The sequence below is a fragment of the Bidens hawaiensis genome, unplaced genomic scaffold (genome assembly GCF_021521415.1).
Source record: "Bidens hawaiensis isolate Kalapana, Puna unplaced genomic scaffold, B.hawaiensis_p1.1 tig00004857_1, whole genome shotgun sequence".
Classification (NCBI taxonomy): domain Eukaryota; kingdom Viridiplantae; phylum Streptophyta; class Magnoliopsida; order Asterales; family Asteraceae; genus Bidens; species Bidens hawaiensis.
In genome coordinates, this window is record NW_027491304.1 from 758,583 (window position 1) to 780,815 (window position 22,233).

Below are 22,233 nucleotides of genomic sequence, written 5' to 3' on the forward strand. Positions count from 1 at the left end.
AAATTCATAATGGTGAAATGGTATCTCGTCGTGGAGTACCATTTTCAATTATCTCAGATCGAAATAGTCATCCTACTTCCATTATTGGAAGGCGGGGAAGGAAGCATCGAGAGCTTGAAGCTTTCTATGGGTGAAGTAATTATCACCAAATTGTTAAATTGAAAATGGGCGTCAATCAAGCCATAAGATTTGAATCGATTCGAGAAACAACCAATCGGATTTATAATATTTAAGATAAGTTGAAAGCAGCGCGAGATTGGCAAAGGATTTATGCCAACATTCAAAGGAAACCATTGTCACTGGAAAGAGGTGACAAGGCATTTTTAAGGCATCACCTTAGAGAGGTGATATGAAGTTTGGCAAAACCGAAAATAGCTCCTTAATATATTGGACCTCATGAGACTATCTCCATGATTGGTCATTTAGTTTATCGATTAAGTACTCCAGGGGCTAAGTACTATACATGATGTTTTGCCATGTATACGGATTGAAAAGTACCTAAGTGTTGAGGCAACGAAAGTACTAGTAATGGAGGTACTCATAGAAGACATACTTGTTATCATAAATAATTCCGTAGAGATAGTAGACGGGAAAACTAAACAGTTTGGACATACCAAACTATATTGATTAAGATTAAGTTGAATTCACAGCGAGGACCCGATTATACCTGGTAACGCGAGGGTGAATTCTGAAGGAAAAACCCCCACCTTTCTCTCGGAAGGGGATAGTGGGCGTGTAAGACTTCGAGGACGAAATTTCTTAACGGGGGGAGAATGTAACGATTCCGACTAAACCAGGTATACCCTAACCGGTAGACAGTAGTTACGTTATGTTTAATGTCGGGTACATGAATTACCATAGTAATTATACGAGAATACATGGTTCACTGTATTGATTGTACGTGAATATATAATTCATCGTATTGATTATGCGATTAATCGATCGATAGTTATTGAAACCCGAACGAATCGATGGTTCAATTATAGACGATATCTATAATAATTAGTGATGTTACGAAGCATTAATGCTTCGGGATAAGTAAAGTACGGCACAGAAAAAGAATTTTCGATTTAATGGTACATCGGTACATTAAACGAAACCTTTAATACCAAACCGAGCAAGAGACGATCGATCAAGCCGAAAAAGATGCGCAATTATTAATAATATGATGTTTTAAGTTAATGAAAGTCATGGTTTAAGTTTTTAAAGTTTTTAAAGTGGTTTTATATAAATTTCATTTTTTAAGCCGAAAACGACCGTTTTAGCCTCGTTTTAAGCCGAATTAAACATTTAACCGAAAAACGAACTGAACCAGATTATTCAAAACATTATCCGGATATCCGAAATCCAAACATGTGGCTAGGAATGGAGAGGTGGGTCCCACCCCACCCCCCTCATATCCCAATCGGAACAAGGGAACCCCCTAGCCCTTCATTTTCTTTTTTTCATCTAACATGTCAACAATCTCCCTCTCCTCTTCACTTCATGGTCTAAAAACCCGAGTGTGTTGCAAGAAAACCGAGGTAAAAATCGAGTTATTTACGTTTCCATCTTCGTTTCTTTAGTTTATTTGCAAGAAAATGAGGTTTCAAAGATGAAAACCGATTCTTGCATGATCAAGTGATGTATACGGGTTATACAAGGGATCTTGGTCCAAGAAAGGAGTTAAACGAACCAAAAACGAATTTTTACGGTTTAAACTTTAGTTTTGGAACAATAACCGAAACTATAGTGTAAGAGGATTGATCGTGAGTGTAACTTGCTTGGTATTGTGGTATGTTGGTTGTAGGCTCTGTATGTAGTGGTAGATAAGGCGGAAATACTAGTTTGTAGCTTGTAGTGGCGGAAAACGAAAGGTATATTCGGTTTATGTTCGGTTATGGATTTTTGGACAGATTGTGGATGGTTTAGATTTAGGTCATGAAATTTTACAGAAGTTTTAAATACATGAAAATATGAGTTCTGTGAAGTTTTGGTAATTTTTGGATAAAGGATGAATATTTGGTGAATTTAATGCTCGGTTTTGGCTAAAAATGGTGAAAAATAGTTAAATATCATGAAAAATTCTGGAAAATTGCAGATAAGCTTTTTATATCATGTAAAAGTCACACACAAAATTTTAGGTCAGTTGGAGAAGTATAAGTAGGCTTTTCGGTTAAACGAGTTCTAGGGTTTTCTAGCTCGGTTTTAGTGAAAATGGCATGTAAAAGAAGATTTTGGTTTTGGAAACATTACAGGGGACTATGTGGATGGCAGGGGTCATCCAGGAAAAATTTGGGATTTTTCTAAGGTCGTTTGGTATTTACGACATATTTAGTGTTTAAATGGTGTTTAAAAATAGATAAATAAATTTTAAATATATAAATTAATTCTGTAAATATTTTTATAAATTTCCCCACTGTCAAAATGTTATTTGTGCAAAATCTCAAGATCCGAGGATGAACGGATATTTATTTGGAATAAAAGTGAACTTTTATAATATAAAACGCGGTAAACCAGCAAAGTTCGCCTAAACGAACTGACTGGTGTATAAAAACCCTAAAAATGAACTATTTTCATATAATTGAGTTAAACAAGTAAAAATGAATCATCCGAAAATAATTCGGATGATTTAGGTAATTTTACCCGATTTAACAGTTTCCGGTGCGCTAAAGACGGAAACGGGTCCCGCGGCCAAACGGGGCGTCAAAACCGAGCTCTAATTTCACAACTTTAATTAAATTATCAGTCAACCACTCTTTTCGGGTCGTGTGTGACCAAACTAATTTTTGAAACGTAAAAACGGATAACCGTGCTAGGCACGCAAAACGGGAAAAACAACTAATAGAAATTTAACTAGTGAACTCTAAACGATATCACAATCTGAGTCCGTAGAAGTGTTTCTGGGTTAACATTGTCTCCGGAACGGGTACAGTACTGGGTTAACAGTGTCCCCAGATGTCCCTAGAAGTGTTTCTGGGTTAACATTGCCCCCGGAATGGGTACAGTACTGGGTTAACAGTGTCCCCAGATGTCCCTAGAAGTGTTTCTGGGTTAACATTGCCCCCGGAATGGGTACAGTACTGGGTTAACAATGTCCCCAGATGTACCGGTTGATACGGTTAAAGATTATATAAACTATAATTGTATAATAACGATCGTAGGAATCATATTACAGATTGGACTTGTTAACTAATATTGACTGTTGTACCTGCTTGCATGTGCTAAGGTGAGTTTCACGAGCCCCTTTTTTCTGAATTGTTTTTTAAATATTTTCTCGGGGCGGAAGCATGTTACTCCTGAAATGTTTAAGTACATACTGAACGCATGGATTTGCGTGGATTTATATATATATTTTATTGTACGGGAATCGTACGGAAATGTACTAAGATGGTAATTGTCTGAGTTGCTAACATTCTAAGGCCCCGGAACACGAGTGATTAACTGAAAGCCGGTATAGTGTGGATAGTACTATTGGTCTGACAAACCCAACTGGTCCGGCATGGATTTGCTGATGTTTCCCAGCTAGTTGCACATGTCTATTTGTTGTTATTATTTTGCTATGTAATGTTAGACATAGCGGTTTGGGGCAGGTCCGTGGGCGGGGGATATGCCACGGGGGTTGTGTGTGATAGTCAGAGGTTTCACTTGTGGGCTCAGCATAATTACATCGATAATATTATATTTTGATAATGATTTATCATGGTTTACCCGAATTGTGAAACTCACCAACTATTCGTAGTTGACCCGTTTTCTCACATGCTTTTCAGGTACAATTAAGATGAAGTGATTGCTTACGTGCTAAGTGCTTGATGTGTGTAAGATTTGCGTGTGGGATGTTAGGATACATTATAATAAATAGAATTATGTATCGTATTGTATGATGTGTGTATCACCTAGACGGTAATGAAATATGAGATAATGTAATTTGAAGTATATTAATGTATTCAGTTTTCTTTATAAACAATGTGGTTGATATCAGAGGTGTCTGTTGCATCCCGTTTACGTTTCCGCTGCGGTTACGGGGTGTTACAGGTGGTTCCTATGGTAAATAACGAATTATAAATACTTAACTCAACTAGTTTTAACCTCAATAACGATTGAATAGTGAAACGGGTATTTATCTCTAAGCGTTGGCCCAAGTGTTAAGTTCCCGGTGGATAAAGTTTCCTTCTATGGAAAGTTTACTCTTATACAATTTATAATATTGATGATGTGTGTTCAAGTATTTAGTTTAACATCTAAATGTGTTAGATATCTCGTTTTACTTGGCCGAGTTTTAATAAAGTTTCTATATTTAGAAAGTTCGGCCTTATGTTCAGTTGCGGTTAACCGTATGACCATAAAAACAATATAATTTATTCACATCAGTAGCATGATCATTTCTGGTTGGAAATGTCAGGCCTCAGTTTTCAAAAGTTAACAATACAGGTAGTTATTAGTGTTGTCGGTTTTTATCGACAACCCTTTAAAGTATGGTTTTCGTAAACAAATTCCCTTGTAATTAAAATTCCAAATTTTCCAGAATATTAAGGTATACGAAAACATATTATTTTCAGATATGAGATTTCAGAAAGTTTGGTTATGTAAGGACTTTGTTCCCGTATTTTCGTTTAGCATTCGTTTTGGTGAAAACCGGGTTTAAGACTTGTTTGATTTTTAGAAAATAAGTAAGTACTAAAATTATAACTTTATTAAAATATAATTACTGTAAAAAAAATCAGAATGTTCATATTATTGTATTTTTGAAACGGCCCGTTCGGTTTATGTCGGTTCACCGCAACTAGCGGTTAAATGTCGAATATTGACCAAAGAGGTGTTGTTTTTCCATAAAATGTTTTATACATTTATATTAAATATTTTAAACAAAAATTTCTGGAAAAATATGAATCTTACCTTTCTGTAGCGTTTTAGTCTTAAAAACTGGCCCGTTCGGTTTTAAACGAAACAACACTTTAAAGTTTGTAAACGGACCCGTTTAGTAAATCCGATTTTCCTTATCATATCTTAGCTTATATTTACCTTTTTAAAATTATAAGCTTCTGTTTTAAGGGTTCGGTTTCATAATATTCGGAAGTTACGGGTTTGACTTGATTCTTTGTTCCAAAAATACCCTTTTAAACAAAAACCCACTTTTGGTCATTAAACCACTTAAGACCAGTTATGATACATAAAAATAAGTTGTTTTTACATTCCATGGGTTTTAAAAACATACCCTTGGCTGTATTAATGCTAACGAACTCGGTTTCGGCCCGTTTGGCTTCTAGTTCGATTTATAATGCGAGGTTTCGCGAAAACAGTTTCGGGTCAGCTTATTATCTTTCAAAATATCATTTTTAGAGTTGTAAAGTAATGTTGTATTTTTATTTAGGTTTACGGGTTAATTTCTTAGTTAAACGAGTTACAAAATACGGGTTTTAGAATGTTTTTAACAAACGGTTGATGTTACTTTTCGGGGCTGAACTTGTGCAGGTTTCTGGGATTATTTTTACGGTTTTACACTTCTGGAAATTATGTTAAAATCCAGAAGTTAAAGTGGTCGCTTGTCGGTGCGGTTTTTAAACTAGTTTATCTATTAAACGAGTTATCGGACGGCTTTATTGTTAGCTTTTGGGTTTGGTTATTTTCCGGGTTTAAGAACAAAAATAAAAGGCTTTTAACTTCTGCAACCTATGTCAACAGTTCAGAAGTTAAAAAGTCGCATATTTATCCGGTTTTCGAACTAGTTTGCCTTTAAACGAATAACCGAATGACCATTATTTTGGCCACGGTTTTGGTACTGCATGACACGTGATTTTTATGGTTCCAGGCCCGTATTATGTTCTGTGGATTCTGGTTATTTAAACGAGGTCTTACTGTTCAGTTTTTAGCCCGATTTGTTAGTTTGAAACCATAGTTTTTTGTTTACAAATTCTAACTTATTCAGAAAGTTAATTTACTGATGCTCTAAATCAGATTTATTATTATGTTTGTTAACAATGTTTAGATAGATTTTAAGCAAAGTTATTTACTTGTTTGTTCACGGTTTAACATGCGGGTTTAACACGGAGCCGAAGCTTAGTAATATGCAGACAGAAACGAATGTTGGCTATAGTGGTACCTGGTGCAGGTTAGGGTTTCACGAGCAATCTGATTCCTTGCTTCTGGACTGATTCCACGAGCAAGCCAGAGACAAACACGAAGATGAAGGCTGTTGTAAGTGACAAGAATATTAGAACAATCGAGTAGGGTTCGAATCAGAATATAACAATAATAATAGAACACTGGATTACCAGATTATGTATGCACCTTGGCTGGTTCAGAATCTTCAGCAGAGAGACAGAAAGATAAGCAGATAACTGATAGTTTATTTTGAAGATGTTGTAAGAATAAAGATGATAACATTGATTTAAATTGAGAAGAGGGAAATATTTGATCAGAGAATTTCTTGGATACTGAAGGCATGCACAGGCTCTGATTGAGGAAGAGAATTGGTGGAACGTGAATGGGGGCAGAGATGGTTAGCAAATTTAATTGGGCTGCAGGAGATTTGTTTTGATTTTTGGTATATAATATCTTTTGTTATTATTATTATTATTATTATTATTATTATACATAAAATGTTCTAGATAATTAACAATGGGGCTAGTCTTTGTATAAAAATCATGGGTAATATATTGTAGGTGATTGTATTACAAATCACGATTCTCGTTTATCGGTTTTTGTTTCATTTTATTTGGTCACCGGACATAACATAGAATGTCGTTTGGTGTTTGAGTTATATGTTTTAGATAACCGGTATGATTAAATAATTCTTGGAATGTTTCTTAAAACTTTCGAGTTATCGGGCTCGGGTTCGTTTCGTTTAAACTAGTGCTTGTTCGTTTTGTTTTTATTTGGCCAAGCCTATCGACATACGGTTCGGTTCGACCAACACTATGTTCGGTATTTATATTAAAAAAAATTAGCCCTATATTTGGGGTTGTCACAAACGGACGGACAATTCGAACGTACAATTCAAACACTCGAGGATATGCTACGAGCGTGTGCTCTTGATTTCGGTGGAAATTGGGATTCCCACATCCCTTTCATTGAGTTTTCTTATAATAATAGGTTCCATTCTAGCATTGGTATGGCTCCTTTCGAAGCTCTTTATGGTCGTAAATGTCGTTCTCCGATTAGTTGGAAGGAAATCGGTGAAGCTCAAATCACGGGACCCGAAATGGTCCAAGAAGCCACCGACATTATCGATCAAATCCGTAAGAACCTCTTAGCCGCTAGAAGTCGTCAAAAGAGTTACGCCGACAAACGGCGATAACCGATCGAATTTAATGTTGACGATCTTGTCCTTCTAAAATCATCTCCTTGGAAGGGGGTAGTCCGTTTTGGAAAGAAGGGAAAACTAGCTCATCTTTTCGTAGGACCTTTCAAGATCCTCGAAGGTTTGGGAAAGTAGCTTATCGACTCGAACTACCGGCGGATCTTACCGGTGTTCATCCGACCTTTCATGTTTCAAATCTTAAAAAGTGTTTAGCCGAGGGTAATCTCCATATACCTCTCGACGAAGTGCATGTCGATGAGTTAATGATCATGATTGAACAACCCCTTGAGATCATGGATCGCAACGAGAAGAAAACCAAGCGTAGTCGTATTTGGTTACTCAAAGTTCGATGGGAATCACGGTGTGGCGCAGAGTTCACTTGGGAACGAGAAGACACAATGAAGGATAAGTATCCACACTTGTTTGCATCATCATCTTCATCTTAATTTCGGGACGAAATTTCTTAAAGTAGGGGATACTATTACATTCGTCAATTTCGGGTCCTATTGTTTTGGTTTTCTATTCGTTTATCATGTAAAGCGACCCGTTTTGTAAACCGAAACCTTCGATATAATCAAAATGATGGATTTATGTTACAATATTGTTTTATACTTGTTGGGTCTCAAAAACATCCTTTTCGGTCCATAAAACGCCTTAAAAACGTTTTAAAACAACTCCTGGGGCCAAATCTGCCAATTTTGAAAAGTTTGAATGTCTGGCCGCCCACCCCATTGCGATACGCGATGGGTGAGGACCATAGGTGGTGGCGTATCGCGATCTCCTTCAGGTCAGCAGCATATTTGGTTTGTTGTTTGTGCTTTACACTCTATTATCCAATCTGATTTTTATACATTAGATCTCATGCATAACCCCTTCAATCTTATCATTTATATGCAAGACCCTCTTCCTCATTAATCCCTACTCATATTTCATTTTCTCTTTCAAATTAAAGGTTTTTAAAGGTGTTTTCTTTGTTATTGGCAGTTTGACTTTCAAAAGTCAAACTGACCATAATACTTGATTCTAAATATCATATTACTACTTATAAATTATGGCACAACATATATATAATATACACCCCTTGTTACCTTTGGTGGTCATTTCCCCGGTCTCGGTCGGTGGAGTGTCGAGCCTTGTAAGGCAAGGCTTCATGGAGGACTTACGTAGTCCTTGATATTATATATATATAACTTGTTTATACTTACTAACCATGCTTAACTTCTATTCATTTTAGTTTGTATGTCATATTTATGAAGTTCTATGGTTATGGGTTTGTAGAGACTAGCCTCGGTTTAACCGTAAATAACTCTAAACCGTAAACCGAACTTTATTTACTAGTTTTGTTAAATAATTGTATAAACAAGTTTTATGTTAGATTTAAGTTTCTAAAATCATTTTTATGAGTTCCACGATTATGGGTTTGAAGAATCTAACATCGGTCTAAACCCGAAACAAGATCCGAACCGAAAACGGAACATTTGTTTAAAGACTTTATTGTTGACTTTTGAATGTAAAACTTATGTATCATCATTTATAAATTATTATACAAGTTCTTTGATGTTTGGGCATGTAGTAACCATTCTTGGTCTTATTTTGAGGTGGGAACCGAACCAAAACGAACTAAACCGATTTCACTCGCTTAAGACACACAAGTGTGTTTTTTAGCTATCAAGACTTGAAGATTTCTTTAAAAATACTTTATAAACTGATTTTAATTATTTTCTAAAGTACTTGGAATGTTGAATCCAACTTGATCTTATAACAATGTTTGGACCGACAAAACCGAACACCCGCTTAACGGACGTTGTTAGTTCTAAAATAATAGAACTACATACTTGGTTAAGTCTTCTTAAATTTTATTGAGTTATCTCATAACATTCATTATTTTGGAAAGTTGACTTTGGGTTTGACCAATTATCAAGACCTGAACCAACATCCCAAACACTCGTTAAACCCCGTTTTAGTAACTATTATAAAGGGACTTGCATTCTTGCATTTTTACCCACCTTATTACTTAACATAGGTTGAGTAAATATTAAGGGCTAGATACTTTAACCCGGTTTCGAGCAAACTTATATTTTTAAAAAACTATTATTATAACTTCTTAATTATTTACATTTTAAACCTTTAACTCTAAATTGTTTGCATTTCTTATCATTTATTTATTTAAGACTTCCTAGACAACCTTCCTAATATAAGAATTCCTTTCATCTAGGATTTGCTCGTTAACCCGCATCCTTCCGATTACTCGTCATTTTATCAATCAAGTTTATTACTTGAACGTGAGTACTTTCATCCCACATTTTCCATCTTTCGTTTTAGGGGTGATATTGCATACTTATTCAAACTAAATGTTTTATATTTGAGTCTTAAACCACAAACTTTATTGTATACTTTACTTAAATAAATGCTCGATTTAGTGTTATATGCTTACATGCTTAATTGCTAATGTGTTTATCGCTTTTGGTTGGTTGATCCATAAATCCGAGTATATTTGGCATCCCCTTTTAAAAAGTTGGCATTAATGTATTCTAATTAACGATTTCATATAAATCCTAGACTATTTGGCATCCCTTTATAGCAAGGTGTCGTTAATGTATTCTTATTAACGATTTCATTATCTAAATTGTTATTATTTATTGTTTTGTATACAAGATTGTGGAATTTTCAATTATATACTTATTGTTCAAAACTATGAAATTGCTCACCAACCTTTGTGTTGACAAATTCTATTTTATGCAATGTTACAGGTTTGAATTTAGGTTGACTCGAGAACTTGAAGAAAACGTTATCAGGACTATTAGGATATTAGCAAAGTGAACGATATATTATTTGCTATGATTTGAATTCGGTTGTTGCATGAACAAGTTATGTGACTTTTATGATTTTATGAATTTAAATGAGTTGCTTAAATATTGTCACTTAAATAGTGTCTTATGATTTGGGCAATCCATTGCACCCCGGCATGTTCCTCCGCCTTCGGTCTGGGTGTGACATTTAGGGTTTGCAATTATATATAGAGCATAATATGACGTCTTTGAAGGCTAATCATATTAATTTGTTTCAGTTTGAATTGGAAGGAACTAAGGTATACATGCGTAGAATGGGAGGCTGGTTTTCTACATATGCTTGAAAGGTTTCGATTTTCAGCAAGACAAGGAAATTTTCTCATGTGAGTTTTCTTTTTTAAAATCTCAGTTACATTAACAAGTATTATTTATTATTTACTAGAATCGATTGTTGTTATTCGTTTGGTTTTATATGTTGTTACGCCCTTTCTCCCTTCATCTTTTTGTTTTCTAATATTTTAGTATAAAAATGCAAGTTCTCTAAGCTATCAACTTTCTAAACAAGTAACAAGCGTTTTGAAATTGTTGTACAGTTTTTTATTTGTCAACGTTAGATACATGAAGGAATTGTTTGGCTTCAAGTGTGTCAAATGCTAAGTTAAGCACATTTAACCCTTTTTCGTAACGAGTTCATCTATCGAAACTTTAAATATCATATTTTGACATCTTGGTTGTGATATGTGATCATCTTGGTTGTGATATGTGATCGTTTTAAAAATGGGTTATGTATTACGGATTAAAGATCTAATTTTAAAGTACCCTTTTGAATTTCTTGATTAAAATTACATATTACTTGGCCACATAGATGAAAAAAGCTTTGTGTCCTCATCTACACATATTTAATGCACCAAAGTTAATTTAAATTCCTTTTAGATCCTTATTATTTAACAAAAGTTAATACAATCACAATTGCTTAATGGTTTTGCAATCTCATTTTACAAATTCCTAGGGCTATTTATAACCAAAATTCTTGTGCTAATCTCAACAGCTAGTAAGTTTGTACATGATAACCAGATCTGATTATTATAATGATGCCTCAAGCACTCTTTTCTCAATTGCATTACCAGTTTTGCCCCATGAGAAATGTAAGATTTTACCCCCATTTCAAATAAAATTTTCCTGACCTAATCATTGCCAAAAAATTTAATTTCTATTTATTTAAAATGTAGTGATATCGAATGATGCTGAAAACAAATTTCAATTCATGGATGGCATATCGAGTTCTTAGTTATAAAAACCCAAATAATCTTTAAAGATTTCAGGCAAGTGTTTTTGACTTTTGAGTAATGTTTGCGTTATTTGATGGTTTTAAAAATCATGATGTATTAAATATAATTATGCTTATTGTTTATAAGTAGGTGCTTGGTCAAGCTTATCAAGTTTTGAGTAAGCATGATCATCAAAAAATTTGTGGTAAGCTACAGATTTGGCTTTTGTTTTTATATAGATCTTGGTTTCCTCTTAGTGGTATTGAATACATTATTCTTTTTATTAATAAAGTTTATCGGGTTTTCCGGAAACAAATCAGTTAATATCTATCTATGGGAACCTTTCTTAGTACATTACTTTAGATGTTTTATGTATTAGATTGTGAAAATGTACATGTGATTTATTCTTTTGTAATTTAGATGGCATCGAATCATGGATTACCCAAAGGTTCATCTTAGGTACTGTATCATGAGGTAACTAATAATATTGTTTTTAATTTGGTTCGAGTAAAAAAACTTAACTTTTAATTAAAGTAAGCTCGGGTCAAAAGGAAAATGTTTAAATGTGATTCAGGTCCAAATGATTAGTTTAAAAAAATATTGACGTCCTTCATTTCATTTTAAAAATGTTTTAGAACAATGCGAGTCATTTTAGAAATGTATCAACTTGCTTCAGGCTAAAACGACTTGCAGTTAATATAGCTATAAAGCCAAATGAATTAGGATCAAAATGAGTCATTTATCTATCTATTTTAGACAGTTCAAAACGGTTTTTGAAAAAAATGAAAAACTAACGCGGTGACATCATCTATGCTAAAAAATCAAAATCTTTTGAGTCAAAACAAGTTCAGATTATCGCAATTTTTAGCTTGATATCGGTTCAGGTTGTTCTATGAACATCAAAATTTGATTCACATTAAAATGTCTTTTTAAAAAAATATATATATTAAATAAAACTTAGGTTAAATCTGTTTGTTTTGCAAATCATTAATGAATGTTTGTTATGCATTCAGTTTTTGGTTGCCAGTGTTTGTATCTACCGTTTTTTTTGTATTTAACGAGCATTGGTTAGAGTTGGTAAAATGGGTGGGAACATGTATTTTTTTATACCGGTCTAATTAAACGGGTTAGGATGATACAAACCTATTTTTGTTCTAAATTTATACTTATTTAGTTTTTTAAATAATTAGGGTGCCAAGTATGGTTAAGAAAGTTTCACAAACACTGTTTATTAAACTGATCATGCATTAAAGTGCACTTTGAGCAACTTTTAACATGTTTGGTTTTAGGTATTCGTTATTTGACTATGGGACTTTGTGCTTAAAAGAAGAAATAGTCTCATGTCCGCAGGCAAGGTGTTGCAATTATGTGTGTATATATACATGTGTCTTGTGCGTTGAATATAACGGTTAAAAATTTTACTATAGCTGATCTTCTTGATTAAGGTAATTTGATGTTTGAACATTGATTTTATTTCGTTTATATCTAGAGTTTTTTTAGCAAGTATTGGGTGATTTGAAGATTTATGCTTTCATACGACTTCCGGTTAATATTTATATGTCATGAGTTCTATCTAAATCAAGTTACATTAAGTTTTCATCCCTTCCATCTTTCTTATGTTATAAGACATTTTCGCGCAGCCGGTTGTTACTATGTTTGGATTCAATAAAGACTTTGAGCTGATAAACAACAAATTAAGTTGGAGTCAACTCAACTTAAGTACTTGAGAGTTGAGACATCAGTGATGTGCCCACAAGCTCTAAAACTATGTAAAAGCCCTTTTGGTGTTTTTATTGGTAATAAATAACGTTGGTTGTAGTTATACTAATGGCAGCATCTAACTCTTTTGTAGTTTTTTTAGTGTACATTTCAAATTCTCTAAATAGGTATAATTGATATATGGGTTGGAATCAATCCTAATTTCTTATGTTGTTACTACTTATATTAATATATGTAAGAACAGTATGCTATTCGTAATTGTGTTCAATTTGTTATTTTTTTGCTAATGTTATTTAACTTTCTTAATTTTTTAGTACGAAATCGTTACCAAACGAATCCCCATTGTGTACCCGCTGCAACGTGCGGACACTTCTAATAGTTAATAATAATAACATATGTGTATAACCTAAACGGTATATGTGTAACATCTCAATGCACAAAATCTCCAATCGTAGCATAGATGTGCCTCCACGCACCTCCACTTTTTTTTAAACTAATTCGTTCACAGAATTAATATCGGATAGTAGGTTGTTGTTTGGATTCTTAAAATCAAAATTGCTTGAGGATATACCCGCCAAATTATATATATACTAAAAGGCAAATATGTCTATACTCACAAAATGGCAATATTCATAGCATGAGCCAATTATATGTTGACAATTGACACATTAGAGCATTCTCAACCTGTTCTTCATCCTCATCTTTATAATTATACTAAAAAACACTACATTTATCTCTCTTGTTTAATTAAATAATATTTTTATACATTTATAATTACAGTTTTCTCTCTCCTCTACTCACAACCAATCCAACAAATATTAAAAAATAAATAAGGTAAACAATGTTTCCCCAAATTAAAATAAATCACTACATTTATCTTTTCACCCTATAATTTACACTTACAATCACTCACAACATCACCCTATAACTTACAAAACTTTCCACATATAATTATAAAGGATGAGACGAGAATGCTTTTACAATTACAACCTTTATTTTTTATACAAAACTCTTGTTAAAGCTAAAAAGTAAAAACTTTATAATTGTTAGTTAAAGGGATATGTGTATATCCTAAACGGTATATGTGTAACATCTCAATGCACAAAATCTCCGAGCGTAGCATAGATGTGCCTCCATGTAGAGATGTTCAACGAAACCGGTTCCTGGAACCGAACCGGTGGACCCGAACCAGACCCGAACCGGTTCCTACCCGTTTTTTGTAGGAATCGGACCCTATCTGATTCAACCCGATGATCCGTGACCGGTTCTTGCATTTCTGAGTGGGGGCGGGTAGGAACCGGAACCGAACCGGAACCGGTTCTGGAACCGAACCATCCGGAACCGGTTCCTAACCGGTTCTAGCAGTTGGATCGAATATAGCCGTTGGAAATCGTTTTTTTTGGCCGTTTTTTGACCGTTGGGGTCAAAAATAGCCGTTTTTTGGCTCCGCCAAGCACCCCACTACTAGTATAAATAGGTATTTGGTGTCATGGGTTCATCACAACACTCAAAACGCAAACCCGAACGCAAAAAAATACAAAAAAACGCTATTACAACTTTTTGAGTTCTCTAATCTCTTGTTTTCTCTTCTTCTATATTCATATTTGTTGTTATGGTTGCCTCACAATCATCAGTTGGTCAAGGTTCCAACGCCGAACCAAGTTTCGTTCGTATTGTACCTCATAATCGTAATCAAGAGATTTGGTGCAATTGGGATTTGGTTGAATTGAGTGACCATTCATTGAAGGCTCGGTGCAAGTTTTGTGGGATTTATTTAAACCCACTTTCGAATTCAAATTTGAAGAAACACATCGAAAAACTGTATTGCAAGGCGTTGAAAAAGAACGTTGATTCGCAACAAACGCAAATGAATAGTGAAGGCGGAATATTTACATACCAAATTGATCGAGTTCAAGATCGTATGGCGAAGTTTGTGATTCAAGAAGCTTTGCTGTTTAGCCACTTCGACAACCCTCGCTTAACCGCCATGATTCGAGATACGCTTCAACCACAATACACTCACGTAAGTCGTCATACTCTTAAACGTTATTGTTTAAAATTGTGGAAGAAGGCCAAAGAGGTACTAATTGCATATTTTGAAAATATAAATACGGGAATAAACTTAACTAGTGATGTTTGGTCGGCTCCACATGGTCTACCCGAATCTTATCTTTGTGTCACCGCTCATTGGGTAGACCCGTCATCGTGAGAAATGATGAAACGCACCATTGCTTTCGAACTCTTTGAGTATCCACATACGGGAGATAATTTGTTTGAAATTTTAGATTATGTTATAAAAACTTATAAACTAGAAAATAAAATATTTTCAATGGCATTTGATAACGCGTCGAATAATACATCGGCGGTTGATAAATTAAAATTAAAATATACGCCGATTTGCAATGGTGTATTTTTTCACTCAAGGTGTGTTGCACATATCATTAATTTAATCGTGCAAGACGGACTTGCTTCGGATGAGGTTACATCGGTTATAAACGATTTTAGACTAATGATACATGAAGTTTTTAAGAAAAGTAAAAAAAGACAAATGGAATATAGAAAATTTTGTAAAGATACGGGAAGAAAAGCTTTGGGAGCTAATTGGGATGTACCTCATCGATGGAATTCCACTTGCATAATGTTTCAAAGTGCTTTGAAACAAAGAGAAACTTTACAAATGTTTCATTCTAGTCTTGCCGAGAATGATTTGGCAATCCCCTTTTCAAATGAGAAATGAGAAATTATCAATGACTTATCGACTTTTCTTGAAGTTTTTAAAACATCAACTACGAAACTATCGGGAACGTATTATCCGACAAGTCCCTTGGTTCTTTCGGAGTTATTTTTAATCGTTAACAATCTTAAAGAATTTGAAAAAAAAAGTCCAATGTTTTCAAACATCATATTACCAATGAAGTTTAAATTAAAAAAATACTTTCTTGAATTGCCACCGGTTTTTACTTGCGCCGCCGCTTTAAACCCAATGTTAAATGTTACGGGGGTTGAATGTGTGATAGACGAAATTTTTTCAGCCTTAGATATGCATGAAGTTGACCCAAACTTTTCAACAGAGGCAAAAAATGATTTTAACTTGAATTTTAAATTTATGTATGACTTTTATTTAAATAAATATGGGTCAAACATACACATGCCTATGCCGGGGGGGTCTTCATCAAGTTCAAGTGCTACTAGAGTACGAGATCCCATGATTAGCTGTAAGGCCCCGTTACCGGTAACCCTACTTTCGTGTTGGATTTACTCATAAACACAATTCTAAATATCAGAGTTAATTAAAACATTTACGCGGAATATAAAACTTTCATAAAACATTACAATATTTCATAACTTGTCTCAAAACATCCTTCGTCTTTCACATTAAAACATTAAAATTAAAACATCGTAAGTCTTCAGATGCCAGGCTCTTATTCTTCTGCCATGTGTCCCCGCTCAAGCCAGCTGTCTCATCCTACTCACCTGCGTGCATACTAAAAGTCAGCTACGCTGAGTGAGTTCTAGTTAATCACATAATCATACAATACATTCTTTACATTTCATACTTAACCTCCTAACTTTCTTTCATACACACTTAAGTGCTTTTACTTTCATTTTTACCTTCATACTTTCTTTACATACATAATCATACGTTTTAAAGAGCCTTTCGCCCTATAACCTCACAGATATTATAAGGGTCTGGTCCCTAGTTTTCGAATATTAGAAGGGTTCGATTCCCTAACATCACAGATATTATAAGGGTCTGGTCCCTAGTTTCGAATATTAGAAGGGTTCGATTCCCTAACATCACAGATATTATAAGGGTCTGGTCCCTAACATCACAGATATTATAAGGGTCTGGTCCCTAGTTTTCGAATATTAGTAGGGTTCGATACCCTCTTCGTTACCATACATTATCCCCGAGTAATTTTAGGGATCGGTACCCTTTTCGTAACCATACAATCATACATCATACCTCGAGTATTATTAGGGCTCGGTACCCTTTTCGTAACCATACAACCATACATCATACCTCGAGTATTATTAGGGCTCGGTACCCTTTTCGTAACCATACAACCATACATCATTATTTCCTTCTTTTATTATCTCTATCACGTTCATACGCATAAGCATTCATATTATACTTACCTTATACATAGCATTACAACCTGACAGTACGTGCAATATCCGAAGATCGTTCACGTACCATCAAGCAATCATTCTTACAAAACACATATATCACATAGGGCATACACTTATCACTTAGGATAAATGTATTAACAACACATCAAGTATGCACACAGCCCCGAAAACATAACAAGGAATGGGGCTAGAAACTCACCTGAACACGGTTACGTTCACCGTTAATCGTAATTCCTTTCTTCAGTTGTGCACGGCTGACTGTATAACAAGTATACGTATCAATTAACTATCACTTCTCATAATGTATGTCTATCTTTATATGACCCACAACGAACGGGGGTCCGGGGGCAATGCCCCTGGCAGCGGGGTCTAGGGGCGGCAGCCCCTAGCAGGGTCCAAGGGGCAGAGCCCCTGGCTGGAGTCGAGCTGGCAGGTCAGCTTGGAAAAATTTTATTTCCATTAACTGTCTTAACACATTTTTCATTAGATTTTTAGTTTACTTCCTAATCGAACTTGGCTTTAGGCGAAGTTAAACCTTAGGCGAACTTAGCTTTAGGCGAAGTTAAACCTTAGACGAACTTAGCTTTAGGCGAAGTTAAACCTTAGGCGAACTTAGCTTTAGGCGAAGTTGTCATCAGGCGAACTTGGCTTTAGGCGAAGTTGTCATCAGGCGAACTTAGCTTGCAGGCGAAGTTCATCAGGCGAACTTAGCTTGCAGGCGAAGTTCATCGCTTTGAAGGCGAAGTTGCCCAGATGCAGGCGAAGTTGCCCAGACAGCCGCTGTTCGGTTTCTTTCCAGCATTTTGAGCAATTTTAACACCCTTGCTATGGTTCAATATCACCCACTACTCTTCCCGACCATTTTCGGTCGCTTATACACTAAAAAAGCTTGGATCTTTAAACTTCAAAGATCAAGAATCATACCTTTTTGGGCTTGTTTGGATCTCGTTTACTTGCTAGTACACTAATCGCTCTCTCTCGGACCTGCCCGACTCTTCCCTTGGCTCGGCCGGCCGGCGGCGGTATGCGTGTGGTGTGTGTGTGTGTTTTGGGGTGTTAGGGAGTTTGGTGAAAATGAAGATATTTTGGGATTTTGGGGGTATTTATATCCCTGAAATCCCATTCTCTTTTAACCCATCTCAATTAATCCACGTCCAAGACCCGCTCCCTACCCGATATTAATTAATTACGCGAAATCACTAAACATAACTTACTTTATTCATCATTAAAATTTTTAGGATGTTACATTAGCCTTATAAACACCGTTCGCAACGTAACGGCTAAAAAACAAAGGGGTAACACCCCTTCAAGCGAACTAGGAAGGTATAGTGCAAATGATTACTCTACCGGTTTATCCGAAGAGGAATATGGCACTTTTGATGTTTTGGCTTGGTGGAAAGTAAAGGAAACCAAGTTTCCGATTCTTGCCACCATGGCCCGTGATTTACTAACCGTCCAAGCTTCTACGGTAGCTTCGGAATCCGCTTTTTCTCTTAGTGGCAGGGTAATATCGGTGAGAAGAACAAGACTAAATTCGGAGTCGGTGGAGATGTGCATTTGCTTAAAGGATCACTTGGACTCAATCGATCGTATTCAACACGTAACCACTCTCGAAGATGAAACACCACTTGATGTTCGAGTGCACGACGAACAAGAAGGCATTTCTACAAGTAATTCCGAGGAAGAAGTCGCAACTGATGAATGTTCCCACTGATGAGTATTCCTAATCAGTGGCAACCTTCAGTAGTTGTCATCAGTGGCAGCTTTCACACTGATTCAACTGATGACTGTTCCCACTGATGAGTATTCCTCATCAGTGGCAGCTTTCCCACTGATGAGTATTCCTCATCAGTGGCAGTCTTCAGTAGTTGTGATCAGTGGCAACCTTCAGTAGTTGTCATCAGTGGCAACCTTCAGTAGTTATCATCAGTGGCAACCTTCAGTAGTTGTCAACTTGTCATCAGTGGCAACATTCAGTAGTTGTCTTCAGTGGCAACCGTCAGTAGTTGTCTTCAGTGGCAAACATCTTCGGTAGTTGTCTTTTCTTCATCAGTTAATTGTTTATTTTTATGTTAATTGTTTTTTTTATTTTTCATGTTATACAAATACGAATCGTAGTTTAGAATCCAAATCGCAAACGAAAAACGAAAAAAAAAAAATTTTTTTACACTGTAACCGGTTGGAACCGGTTACGGTACAGGAACCGGGTTAGGAACCGGTAAGAACCGGTTAGATAGGTTAGGGGTCCGAGGGTGGGAGAACCGGTTCGGTTCCCTAACCGGTTCGAGCCTGGAACCGGTTTAAAAGGGGGTTTTGAATATAGGAACCGGTTAGGAACCGGTTCCGGTTCCTAGTCCCAAACCGTTTTGAACATGCCTACCTCCATGCACCTCCACTTTTTTTTAAACTAATTCGTTCACAAAATTATTATCGGATAGTAGGTTGTTGTTTGGATTCTTAAAATCAAAATTGCTTGAGGATATACCCGCCAAATTATATATATACTAAAAGGCAAATATGTCTATATTCACAAAATGGCATCTCTTCACCCTATAATTTACACTCACACTCACTCACAACATCACCCTATAATTTACAAAACTTTTCACATATAATTATTGAGGATGAGACGAGAATGCTTTTACAATTACAACCTTTATTTTTTATACCAAACTCTTGTTAAAGCTAAAAAGTAAAAACTTTCTAATTGTTAGTTAAAGGGACATTTTTGTAAATTACATACGTACACATACAAAAATTATGCATTAACGTCCAAAACGAGAAAAACGCTCAAAACGTTCGTTGCAGTCAGTCGGAACTCTTCACCGGAAACAAAACCTAGAGAAAAATGGGGACGAGAGACAGAGACAGAGACAGAGACAGAGATCTAGAACGACTGATTCCGGCAACTGGATACTCCGATATTAGCAGTTCCCCATCAGATACCCCTCCCGGGGCTTCTTCCTCTCATAATTCCGGCAGAGAGGTCTTCAATTACAAAATCAATTCAAATCACTCTTCTTCTTTTTTTGCTTTGAATTTGCAATCAATTGTGCACACAATGTGCTACTACATGTCTGATTCATAATATTAGATTACCACATTTTTCACTTTTTTTTTTTGAATTACATTCGTTATCTTTGAAAGAGTATTTGTTTTTTTATCCTTTTACTTGTGCAGGCATTTATTAAAGTGCTTCGCAGCTGGGCTTCAAAAAAATTTATTACTGGATGGTACTGTTGTTAATATTCTTGTTTCATATATAAGTCAATTATGGTTACAAATAGAACAAAATGATACAACATATTGTCATATGTAGATGAACTAATTAACTTTGACAACCGTTTTGTGTGTCTTTTCCTGTTATTTATAATTTAGATATCAGGCAGTAAGTATGCATGCTGACGGTAGGTTCACAGAAATGAGAATATATACTAGGATTAATATGTCTTTTTTTTCAAATTGTTTACTAATGATTTAATTGTTTGTAGTGTCATTTTATCTCCCATAGCCATAACATTTTAAGTGACTTGGTGGTTCATTCAACTCGGTGATTGGATCTTCTCCCCGATCTACATTCTTTTGGGAGTTAATATATTCGGTCAGTGAATCACCTTATTGTTTTCACATAAGCAGCAAGATAGCATCCTTAATTGTTCACATAATGATAAAATGACAACAGATATTTAGCAACGTTTGAATCCAAAATCACATATTTATTTCATTGGTAGCCCTTTTAAATATCGTTAACGTTGATTTGGTCCACAGTACTCCTATGTTCTTATATTTATAGGATTATTAGACATTTGACCAAATAAATATTTCAGGTCTTGGATTCATTACTACTATAACATTCATATTTTTTGTGGGTGTGTTCATGTCATCATGGTTGGGCTCTTCTCTTCTAAGTTTGGGAGAGTTTATAATTAAAAAAATGCCTCTCATGAGTTATATTTACACTGCATCTAAACAAATCAGTGCAGCCATCTCACCAGGTAATTTAAATAATTTGGCTTTCAAAAGTTTCATTTTTAACCTTATGGCCAGTTGATGATATATTATATGTTCCAGGACAAGGTTCACATGCATTTAAGGAAGTTGCAATCATAAAACATCCAAGCGTAGGGGAATACGCGATTGGGTTCATAACATTAACCATTATCCTTTGGAAAAACACCGGTACCGAAGAGCTATGTTGCGTGTATGTCCCGACCAACCACCTTTACCTAGGTGATATTGTACTTGTGAATTCTAAAGATGTCATGAAGCCAAATATCTCAGTTCGGGAAGGTATAGGTATGATTATTCACTATTTAGTTATTGTTTTTATCATTGTTTAAGTTGAATGTGTACCTATGTATGTTTGTTGATAAATGGGAACTTTTATGTTTATGTGTTATGCAGAGATTATAATCTCGGGAGGCATGTCGATGCCAACGAAGTTAACGTCTTGAAAAGTTTGCTGTTCCACATGTATGATATGAGTGTAAACTTTGAAAGTTTTATAATTTAGAGATGGCTAAAGTGTTGAAGGGATAATGAATATAGAAATGTAAAACATTCAGTTTAAGTGTTGGTTTACAATATTTTAATCCAAAGTTTAAAAGCTTCATAAATCATAATCAAAATGATTGATGCATGGTTGTGATACACATTGCAGTTCAAACTTTTCTTTATGGACCTAAAGCCTTAGAAAATATAAGGTAGGAGTATTCATTTTCCACAACTATCATCCTTTGTGTGTTATGAATCAACGGGCCGGCCCAATCCAAGTAGCACAACAAGTGAACAAGCCCATGGGATTGATGAAAGAACCCTCGCCTCGCCTTGTATAATGCGAAAGAGAAGGGCAAAGGTCTATGAAAATTGTTAGGAATTGGTGGTTGTTTGATAGAGATCATTATATAGTTTAGCCTCTAAGTGTCATTTGTCTATTCTAAAAGGGTATTAAGTGTAATTTCCTTTTCTATAAATAGGTTAATAACTTCTTAGGGAATTAAGGATGATATTAGTAAGTTTTTAGGCTCGTTGCTTTGCAATTGAG

At 35.2% G+C, this 22,233-nt stretch overlaps 1 protein-coding gene and 1 pseudogene across 1 annotated transcript in view; both read left to right on the plus strand.

The window, feature by feature from the left end:
• Window positions 1–22,233, plus strand: part of LOC143628252 (uncharacterized) — a 174,316-nt gene that overhangs the window by 80,716 nt on the left and 71,367 nt on the right. The window lies entirely within an intron of this gene.
• On the plus strand, window positions 20,038–21,643 carry LOC143628250 (protein LIKE COV 3-like; annotated as a pseudogene).